The following is a 10,899-nucleotide window of genomic DNA, read 5'->3' as shown; positions in this document are numbered from 1 at the left end:
AGCAGAAATTGAACGAATTCTGGCTTGGTCCCGAATGGTAAGTGAATTAAGCAAAAGGATCTGACGAGCAATATCAAGTTCATGTTGGAAAACATGCTGCCCACAAGCTGGATGGATAAGATCAGGAAGGGAATCACTGTTAATCAAGGGCAGCAGAATTGAGGTAGCAACATCCTGATCTGGGATGGAAGGAAACACGTCAGGACCCCTACTAAAAGACTGGAGCAGACGATAACACAATTCTTGGGAGCTGAAACAAGAGCCTAAAAAGGCTGCTGTAACGCCCGTGAGTATATTGACAGGAAGAAAGAAAACGCAATTTTCGCACCTCCGTAGCTCTGTGCTTCCTTGATGAAACAAGACGATTTTTGCTGTGGATATGCCCTCCAACTACAGCACTCTACATTCCAAATTTGAGCGAAATCGCTTTGCGCGTTCCCGAGATATGCGACTTCAAAAATTGGCTCAGTTTCTTCGTTTTTTTTCCTTATTATTTTTCATTTTCTTGTTGCACACTTACAAAAACTGCTATAAAACTCGAACGCCATATCCGATTGCCTTGAAATGTGGCACACAGAAGGGGAATACAAAGGCGCATCTCGGTACCAACTTTGGCTGGAATACGATAAACAAAGAGTTATGAGCGATTATTCACGAAAAGTAACACCAATATGTTGTCACGCCTACAGGGTAAACCGCGTATGGGAAGAAGCTGAAAATCGGTGGGTGAATAGGTTAACTATTGAACCTCAACACTGTGAAAAAAGCTCAGAATAATAAGGTTTATAACAGTCTTATTATGTTAGTATTGGAATGAAATAGTACAGCATATATTAATAGATTAGGACTTTACTATAACAAGCTTATTGAATACATTTAAGACGGTCATATATTAGAGATTAAATCACTAGTATAGTGCGGTGTATTATCAGACTATACTAAGCCTATTTCAACCATATATTGGCTACTATACTACTGTCTTTCCTATAATCTGTGGCTACCTTAATTAAATAATTTCTATAATTATATTTGTAATGAATTTAATTCTGTAAATATGTTAAAACCACAATAGGTACAGCTAGTAAATCAATGTCTCCTTGACCATGACAGTATCAAATCAATTTCATCATTTATCAGTCTTTATCCAACTGCAGCAGATAAGACAGTAAATACAATTCACAAGTTTCATTACAAATTACCTGTATTATCATCAATATGTAGAACTCTATGACAATCTGTTAGTCGTCTGGTAGAACTGTCCCACAGCTCTAATACAAAGATGGTAAATATAATGTTTATTCTGGACAATCGTTGGATTTACAGTTTGTAACAATAAGAATCTCATAAAACCGAGACCTTGTCTGGAAACCTAGCATTACCATGTAGAACGGCGGCTAGGTCCCACAACTCTATTAAAGATGGTAAATATAATGCGTATACTGAACAATCATTGTACTTACAGTTTGTAACAATCTTTTAAAACTGAGACCCACAATCCATGTACAACTAAGACAAGTCTGATAAGACCAGGTTTCACAACCCTAAAAGGAGGCAAACAATTCATATTCTGGATTACTTGGTGTACTTACAGGTGTTATCAGTGAGTCTAACCAGACATAAAACAACCACTTAGTATGTGACTTTGTTGGGCTAATGTGTACGTAAGCTCACAAGAAGCATCTGATACACTGATAACCAAGTCCAAGAATCTTGTAATCACTAAGTACAACTGAAACAAGACTAAATATAATATAATTTGCATACTCTCAGTGAACTTACTTTTGTTAGCAATACGAGCATGGTCAGTGAAATAAGGACAAACAAGGTTCTTGAAAGCACTCAAGTCATTTACACACTATAAATTCAGAAGTGTGAAGTTCATACTGATGGTATGACTCCTGCGGTCGCTTAGGGTGATCATCATACTTCAGAAGTACGAGCATCACACTTTGAAGTATGATTATCATACTAAGTGACCACAAGAGTCATATCATCAATTTACAGTGCAGTGCCAGACGAGGTAGCAGCCGTCAGCTGTTGATAAAAAGTAGTGAAAAACATGAAGAAATGAGACCGGTTCCCAGAAGAAATGAGACCAGTTTCCACAAACCTAAACGAAGGTAAATATAAATTGTATACTGGACACTCTCAGTGTACTTACTTACAGATGTTAGCAATACGAAGAATCTCCTAGAACATAGACCAAGTCTGTAATTCCTACCCTATTGAAAAGAAAATGAATAAAAACACAATCAGGTTTAATGCACTTACAGCTGTAAGTAATTAGAAGATGACGTTGAACAACTCCGTGAAAAAAGAACCAAAAAGTCCACACATGGTCGCTACCAGATTCTTTAACGGAAGCAGCTGCCATTGAAGGAAACTGACACTGCAGATGTTGTACACTGACAGCCTGTAGAACCAAGAGGTTCGACAAGAAACTGTACCTCTGAAGAGATAATATGTGACCGGATTTCATATAACAAAACTTCCACACACACAAAATCAAACTTACGATTTTACCAGAAATGGATTGCTGGTCTAATACACTATCATATTTCACACTGTACTTCCTTCAGCACTGGCAAGTCTGGTTTCTGTAGCAGCTTTCTTCCGACCCTGTCAAAGCCACGAGTGTGAGATTGGCACCATTAAATGGCCATGGCTTTGTGATAATGGTGTGTAGTGAGCTGGGACTTCACAGAGAGCTCGCCAATAGTGTTCTCAGTCAATTTGGAGTAATTTGAGGGCCATGGAGGGCCATGGAGAGCCCAAACTTGGCCTCTGGACTCCAATCGTCTTCTTACTCCATTTTATACCCGTATATTAAGACCACCGTCCACCCCCACCCTCCCACCCTTAGTACTACCATCTGTGATATTATTACCCGCTCGAAAAAAGCTGCTCAAAATAGGGCAAATTTAGGGTATCAGAAATGTATACACCCACTCAGTGATAGCTAGTGAACAGATGAACAATTGGTGCAAATTTTGTTTGCACAGCTGTAGGCACTGGGAAGTTATTACACAATGATTCCTTAAAATCGCCATATCTCCTAACAAAGCTTTGTGCGTCGAAGCCTTGTTTTGTCAAATCCAGTCACATATACAAAATCATAAGAGCAGACCATGCATATTCTTACCGTTGATGGCTGATGAACTGTGTCCACTTGTCATCCGCCATAAGCTGAGATAACAGGATATAAAACATGTAATACGTACACAGCAACACCAAAGTTGAATCATTTGCAGGCCCAGGGGCGGATCCAGGATTTTTAGAAGGGGGGGTCTAAAGGTAAGAGTCACTGCACAGTGTGCGAAGCACGAGCATTCTAGGGGGGTCTGGGGGCATGCCCCCCCAGGAAAATTTTGAAAATTCAACCCTCTGAGATTGAATTTGATGCAATCTGACACAAATTTATGGCCTGGTATGAGTACACATTAAAGATCCATATATTATACTAATGTACTTTGATTGAATGACTATTGACTGTCTTATTATGTTATTGTTATGTATACAGTGTATTTTATTATAGGTAGCTACAGCCTAGTGGATTACTACTATGTCATTTGAATTGTCCCCATGCAGGTAAATTACAACAGAAGTTTCCTTGGCTGTCGAGTGGCAAACTCCTCAACTACTTCATCAGCCTCAAGTGGAATTTGATGATGATACTGCATCATTGCTAGCCCATTTAGTCTTTCTTGTGTCATAGTACTCCTTAAAGAAGTTTTGATTAATCGGAGCATACTGATGGATCTTTCACATTCACCACTAGTGACTGGAACAGTGGCAGCGAGTGTCAACAACGTATAAATGTTAGGATACAAATCCTTGTCAAGCTGTTTTAATGCCTTCTCAGGGGTGTTTAAGGCTTCTGCATCAGCTTTACATGTTTCTGACGACCAGTAGTTTTTCCATAACTCTAATTCCGCGGAAAAGCCCCTAGATAGAGGTAAATCATCCTCATAAAACTTTATTAAATCATCAAAATCTGTATTCTTGGTCTTTATGAGGTTTTTAATTAGTTCTGATGGTAAAAGTTGAGCAAACTGTAAGAGAAATTGAGATGAAGACTCTGTAAACCGAACATTTAGTTCACTGATCAGGTGATCTAGCATAGGAATTGTTGTTGTGCGCTTATAATACTCACTGGGACTATCGGATGGAAGGTTTTGCCTGTTTTGCTGTCTGTTAGTACCTCTTGGTACCGATTCTTCAATTCCGACACTCTGACATAATACTGTAACTTCATTGTATATTTGTGAATGAAATCTCTCCACATCACACCTTTGCTTAACCAAAGTAGATTTCACATTCTGAATATCTCTGTGAGCCCGAATTGCATCGACATAGCGACCTTGAAGCTTCACGGATAGCCCTTTGATGTATGACAGCACATTCTGTGTAGCCACCAAAGCTATGACAAATGAAAATCTGAACACTGTAAAAAACATTGACTGGGAATCTGATCTGGTTTCAGCATTCCATTCTGCAGGAGAACTGTTGGCTATTTCCTCCAAGCAGCATACTATTGGCATAAATAAATCCATAAAACTTTCAAAAGCCTCATGTCGCTCAATCCAGCGAGTACGACACATCTCCTTTATCTTCCTACGCTTTTCATTGGCAAACAGATTGTCAATCCACTTCTCCAAAGCCAACTGCCTTTTTGGAGAATTGCTAAAAAATCGTGATACTTTATCAGCTGACTGCATCATATTGCTGATTTCTCTGATAGTGCAAGATTTGACCACACAGAGATTTAGTCTGTGAAGCACAGTGAGTGTACAATGCTTTAGGGTGTTTTGCAGTTATACAAGCAGCTGCACCTTTAGATTTCCCAGCCATAGCTCCAGCTCCATCGTATGCTTGACCACGAAGAAATTGCAACTGCAATTGCCATTTTTCTAGTTGTGAAAGTATGTCATCGGCAATTGCTTGTCCAGTAACCCCGGAGACACATTTATGAAATCCCATAAACACTTCTGTTGGAGATCCTTCATCAACATAGCGGATGCTAATTGATAGCTGCTCATCATTGGCCACATCTGTAGCTTCATCTGCTAGGACAGAAAAATAACATGCGTGACGAATCTTCTCTAAAATTTTGTTACGAATTAGGTCACCACAAATTGAAATGAGATCATTTTGAATAGTTTTACTGGTGTACATAGCATTGCCAGCAGCAGATTCAAGATGATTTGAAAGAACTTTATCACCAGCCTGTACACGAAACTTGAGCAAACCAAGAAAATTACCATGATTGTTGTTTGGATTTTCTTCAACAGAAGGTCTATCATCGCGATGACCACGAAAAGCAAGGCCTTGCCTTCCACAAAAAATTACTGTCTGCTATTGATCGGAGCTTCAGTCTGTTCTCTGCTGCTGTCTTGCTGTTTGCGGTGTTTAGTTGGAAATCTATTCTTGCATCAAGGTTTTCCATACTTCTAGCAAACATATTTGCATCTTGTACTGCATTTTGATGAGTTTTGTTTCCTTTAGAATTTCCAAGGCCATGAAAATGCTTCCCCAATAGCTCCGTGGCTTTTTTAAAATTAGTGAAGGGCCTGGTTACAAAAACACCAAGTTCCTTCACAGTTGGCTCGGTCTTACCAAATAGAACACAATACTTACAGTATCCTCCACTTTGTGACTCAGAATATACCAAGCCAGGATTTTTCTCTAGCCATCTGTGTTGGAAATGTCGATGAATCTTGTTAATCACATGAGTGGGAAATTTGTAGTTGATAGAAGGAACATAATGCCTTTTCAACAGAAAATGTTTTTGTTGATCTGTGAGATTGATTCAAGATTTTAATTGTGCAATCTTTCCAAAATCCCCACTACTTATTACATCCTGAATAGGTAATTGAGTCTGGTCATTACCAGCACTAGCAGACTGTTGGGCATCACAAGTGGGAAGATCACTGCTGTTAGCAATCTCTGACTGAGTGGACCATAATAGATGACTGGTGGTGTCAACTGCAACGTCATCATTGCTACTAGTGTTATGCCCCTCTAGATCATTTTCCGACTCTCTGTCTGAATTGCTCTCCTCACTCAGTACAATGGCCTGATCATCTTGCTGTGAAGATTCCTCTTCTGAATCCAACACAATCACATCATCATCAGAAATTGTTTTGTCATCAGCCTCGAGTTCGTCATCAACACTACCAGTGCTGTGACAATACAAAGTACATAACTATACTGTAGGTTTTAAATTACCTAGCTAGCGTAAGTACATTGCAATACTAGTTACAATTAGCTATATGATACACGATGATGCGTTAAAATTAGTTTTGCGGATTATCTAGCAATTCATAGAAGCCTTAAAAATATAATTAGCGGCGAAGCCACACAGTAGCTCAGCTGGCGTGCAGCTGCGTGTCGGCCTCATTGCGCTATAACTAACCTTGTACACGTGGACGTTGTATCTGTAAAATAACGTTGCAAATTGGCTTTCTTTGTCACTGGCGATGTCTCAGAAATCCGTCCACAAACGTTGCTAGCCTCGTCACTACTCCTGTAACGCTTTGCAGCCATATCGCACGTGAGTAATAGCCAACACTTAATTAATTATCATTGTGCGCTTATTAGTAAGCGCCTATAAAATATATATATCCTGAAGGGAGGGTCTCCAGACCCCAAAGACCCCCCCCCTGGATCCGCCCCTGAGGCCATTGTCATACAATACACAATAAACAATTTAATACGGCTAAACCTATCGTACAAGCTATCATTTTAGTCTAATACTCATCTAGAGCTGTTTTTGATGGCTGCCATTGAAGGAATTGTCCACTTGGCCGCGCCACTTCACCACTACTGTGACAGGCCAGCAGGGATGTACAGTTGTGGTCCATAACTATCATCGTGGCTCATTGGGCGATGGCGCCGATCGCGCACACTCTCTCCGCGAGATACACCTTCCGAGCACACCACCGTATCACTCACATTTACAACCTATGATACAGCAATAGCGACAAAGATGGCGACTTAATTGCATCTAATACGCATGCGCACACCACTGACCCCTTCAATTTTAGACAAGCATTACTACGAAGTTTTGCAGGTGTGCTAACTGTGCAAGAAAATCTAGATTTGTATGACTCTTAGATTGAATAATTAATTTTTCTGGTATTATATGCTTTGCCATATGAAAATGTGTGTGTATAACATTATCACAACAAACTGAAGCTAGTTAGCTAGATAATATTATAGTGATTAACAGAAGTGTAGCTACTTATTGTAAAATCATCATGACTTTGTTTGGTACAGTAAAAAAAATCTTAAGTCACATGGGATGGTGATAATGAGATGGTGAAGCTATAGAAATAAGACACTGATGGTGAAGCTAAAAAGTTATCACATTTAGTTAAGTAAACAAAGCCATACAAAGAATGTGTATTAAACTAAAGTATAATCTGTTTCCCGTAATCTAATCCAAAACAGCCAGCTGTAAAAAAAGTGTGCGGCCCTCAAAAAGGCTATGGTGAAAAAAAGATGTGAAATCCAAGGTGGCGGCCAAGAAATGGCTGTGATGGTAGGTTAATGGTAAAAATTTTAATAACAACAATTCAGGTGAATTTTTGTGCTGCTTGGTCTTGGCAAAAAATTCATCTAAATTGCCGTTATTAAAATTTTTACCATTAACCTACCATCACAGCCATTTCTTGGCCGCCACCTTGGATTTCACATCTTTTTTCACCATAGCCTTTTTGAGGGCCGCACACTTTTTTTACAGCTGGCTGTTTTGGATTAGATTTCACTTCTTTTTGTATTTGTATACCCCAAAGCCGGCCTATCCGGCCATAGGCCAGCTTTGGGACTTTTTTAACCTGTCTTTTTTTCTTTTCCACAGGAAGAAGAGAAGATGAAGCAGATGTACTTTAAATATTTCTGATTTTATCAGTAAATGTACAAATTATATATATAATACATATATTTATTACAGAACTCTCCATGGTGGTTTCTTTGTAACTGAACACTCTACAAAGTGACTTCTTCTTGCTGCTCTCTCTATAGGGTGAATTGTTTGTAGCTGAACAATATACAAGTAACTTCTTCTAGCTGATCTCTCTACAGGGTGGTTTGTTTGTAGCTGAATTCTGTGCAGGTGATTTGTTTGCAGCTGAGCTCTTTACAGAATGGTTTCTTTGTAGCTGAACTCTCTACAAGGTAACTTCTTCTAACTGATCTTTCTACAGGGCAATTTGTTCGTGGCTGAATTTTCTACAGGGTGATTTCTTTGCAGCTGAACTCTCTACATGGTGGTTTCTTTGTAACTGAACTCTCTACAAGGTAATTTCTTCTAGCTGATCTCTCTACAAGGAGATTTGTTTGTAGCTGAACTCTCTACAGGTGATTTGTTTACAGCTGAACTCTCTACATGATGGTTTCTTTGTAGCTGAACTCTCCACAAGGTAACTTCTTCCAGCTGATCTTTCTACAGGGTGATTTGTTGTAGCTGAACTCTCTACAAGGAAACTTCTTCTAGCTGATCTCTCTACAGGGAGATTTGTTTGTAGCTGAACTCTATACAGGTGATTTGTTTGCAGCTGAACTCTCTACATGATGGTTCTTTGTAGCTGAACTCTCTACAAGGTGACTTCTTCTAGCTGACCTTTCTACAGGGAGATTTGTTTGTAGCTGAACTCTCTACAGGTGATTTGTTTGCAGCTGAATTCTTTACATGATGGATTGTTTGTAGCTGAACTCTCTACAAGGTAACTTCTTCTAGCTGATCTCTCTACAGAGAGATTTGTTTGTAGCTGAACTCTCTACAGGTGATTTGTTTGCAGCTGAACTCTCTACATGATGGTTTCTTTGTAGCTGAACTCTCTACAAGGTAACTTCTTCTAGCTGATCTTTCTACAGGGTGATTTGTTTGTAGCTGAACTCTCTACAAGGAAACTTCTTCTAGCTGATCTCTCTACAGGGAGATTTGTTTGTAGCTGAACTCTATACAGGTGATTTGTTTGCAGCTGAACTCTCTACATGATGGTTCTTTGTAGCTGAACTCTCTACAAGGTGACTTCTTCTAGCTGATCTCTCTACAGAGAGATTTGTTTGTAGCTGAACTCTCTACAGGTGATTTGTTTGCATCTTAACTCTCTACATGATGGTTTCTTTGTAGCTGAACTCTCTACAAGGTAATTTTTTCTAGCTGATCTCTCTACAGAGAGATTTGTTTGTAGCTGAACTCTCTACAGGTGATTTGTTTGCACCTTAACTCTCTACATGATGGTTTCTTTGTAGCTGAACTCTCTACAAGGTAACTTCTTCTAGCTGATCTCTCTACAGATAGATTTGTTTGTAGCTGAACTCTCTACAGGTGATTTGTATGAAGCTGAACTCTCTACATGATGGTTTCTTTGTAACTGAACTCTCCACAAGGTAACAGCTTCTAGCTGATCTTTCTACAGGGTGATTTCTTTGTAGCTGAACGAAACTTCTTCTAGCTGATCTCTCTAGAGGGAAATTTGTTTGTAGCTGAACTCTATGCAGGTGATTTGTATGCAGCTGAACTCTCTACATGATGGTTCTTTGTAGCTGAACTCTCTACAAGGTGACTTCTTCTAGCTGACCTTTCTACAGGGAGATTTGTTTGTAGCTGAACTCTCTACATGATGGTTTCTTTGTAGCTGAACTCTCTACAAGGTAACTGATGTCTCTACAAGGTCACTAGTTTGTAGCTGAACTCTCTACATGGCGGTTTCTTTGTAACTGAACTCTCTACAGGGTGACTTGTTTAGCTGATCTTTCTAGAGGGTGATTTGTTAGTAGCTGAACTCTCCACAGGTGATTTGTTTGCAGCTGAACTCTCTACATGATGGTTTCTTTGTAGCTGAACTCTCTACAAGGTAACTTCTTCTAGCTGATCTCTATACAGGGAGATTTGTTTGTAGCTGACCTCTCTACAGGGTGATTTTTTTTTTAGCTGAACTTTCTACATACAAAGTGACTTGTTCTAGCTGGTCTCTCTACAGGATGACTTGTTTCTAGCTGATCTCTCTGCAGGGTGACTTGTTTCTAGCTGAACTCTACCGGGTGATCTGTTCGTAGCTGAACTCTCTACAGGATGATTTGTTTACAGCTGAACTGTCTACATGGTGGTTTCTTTGCAGCTGAATTCTCTACAAGGTGACTTCTTCTAGCTGTTTGTAGCTGAACTCCCTACAGAATAACTTGCAATGCCAAAGAAATTCTATAATGCAGTAAGATATAAACGTTACTGAATGCTTTATTAGGGTGACTGTTCTATTAGAGTATCTCGATCTCGCATATGCTACACGTAGTTGGCTTTGGAATCATAACTCAGTGGTTTGTAATCCGATTCTTCTGTACTACTGCAAGGACTTTCTATGATAATTATTCCAGCTACACACCGATTTTCAGCTCATTGTTCTAAGCGGTTTGGCTGGTAGGCGTGAAAACTAATAGTTTTTTTTATTCATAAAAGTCGATCGCGTAATTGTGACATAGGTTGGGTTTTGTGTCATATCTCGATGGCCTTTAACTGGATTCCTTTCAAACCACAAAAAGGCACTCCTACAATAGTCACTCCATCTACATAGCAATTTTCAGCTCATTCCTTCCAGCGGTTTACCCTGTGGGCGTGACAGACCTTCGACCTTATTTTACGCAGATAATCGGTCATAACTCCGTGAATGTTCATCGGATTCCTACCAAACTTGGTACTGAGATTCGCCTTAATGAGCCCTTTAAGTGTGCCAAATTTCAGCCTTATCCAAGCACGCATTCGTGTTTTATTTCGGATTTTGCAAAGTGTGCGAAAAGAAGTAGAAGAAAAAAAACGAAGAAAAAATACCCCAAACTTTGGGCGCTCGTATCTCGGAAATAGCTGGAGCGATTATCTTCAAATTTGGTATGTGGACT

At 39.5% G+C, this 10,899-nt stretch overlaps 1 long non-coding RNA gene and 1 pseudogene across 3 annotated transcripts; both read right to left on the bottom strand.

Moving 5' to 3' along the window:
* Nucleotides 1-1,039: 1,039 nt before the first annotated feature.
* On the bottom strand, nt 1,040-7,155 carry LOC136258569 (uncharacterized). Of its 3 annotated transcripts, XR_010702835.1 has the most exons (11): nt 6,757-7,154; nt 3,143-3,186; nt 2,272-2,449; nt 2,166-2,222; nt 2,003-2,110; nt 1,780-1,855; nt 1,590-1,729; nt 1,461-1,541; nt 1,322-1,409; nt 1,200-1,268; nt 1,040-1,148 (listed from the first exon to the last, which is right to left on the bottom strand). It is a non-coding gene; the product is annotated as an uncharacterized lncRNA (long non-coding RNA). The 3 variants fall into 3 exon arrangements; XR_010702833.1 differs by having other exon boundaries at nt 1,780-2,110; nt 2,162-2,222; nt 6,757-7,155; XR_010702834.1 differs by having other exon boundaries at nt 1,780-2,110; nt 6,757-7,155.
* Nucleotides 3,480-5,233, bottom strand: LOC136258523 (52 kDa repressor of the inhibitor of the protein kinase-like; annotated as a pseudogene).
* Nucleotides 7,156-10,899: the final 3,744 nt, after the last annotated feature.

This window comes from Dysidea avara, chromosome 6, assembly GCF_963678975.1.
Source record: "Dysidea avara chromosome 6, odDysAvar1.4, whole genome shotgun sequence".
In the NCBI taxonomy this organism is placed as follows: Eukaryota; Metazoa; Porifera; class Demospongiae; order Dictyoceratida; family Dysideidae; genus Dysidea; species Dysidea avara.
This window is presented reverse-complemented; position numbering and strand designations above follow the sequence as displayed.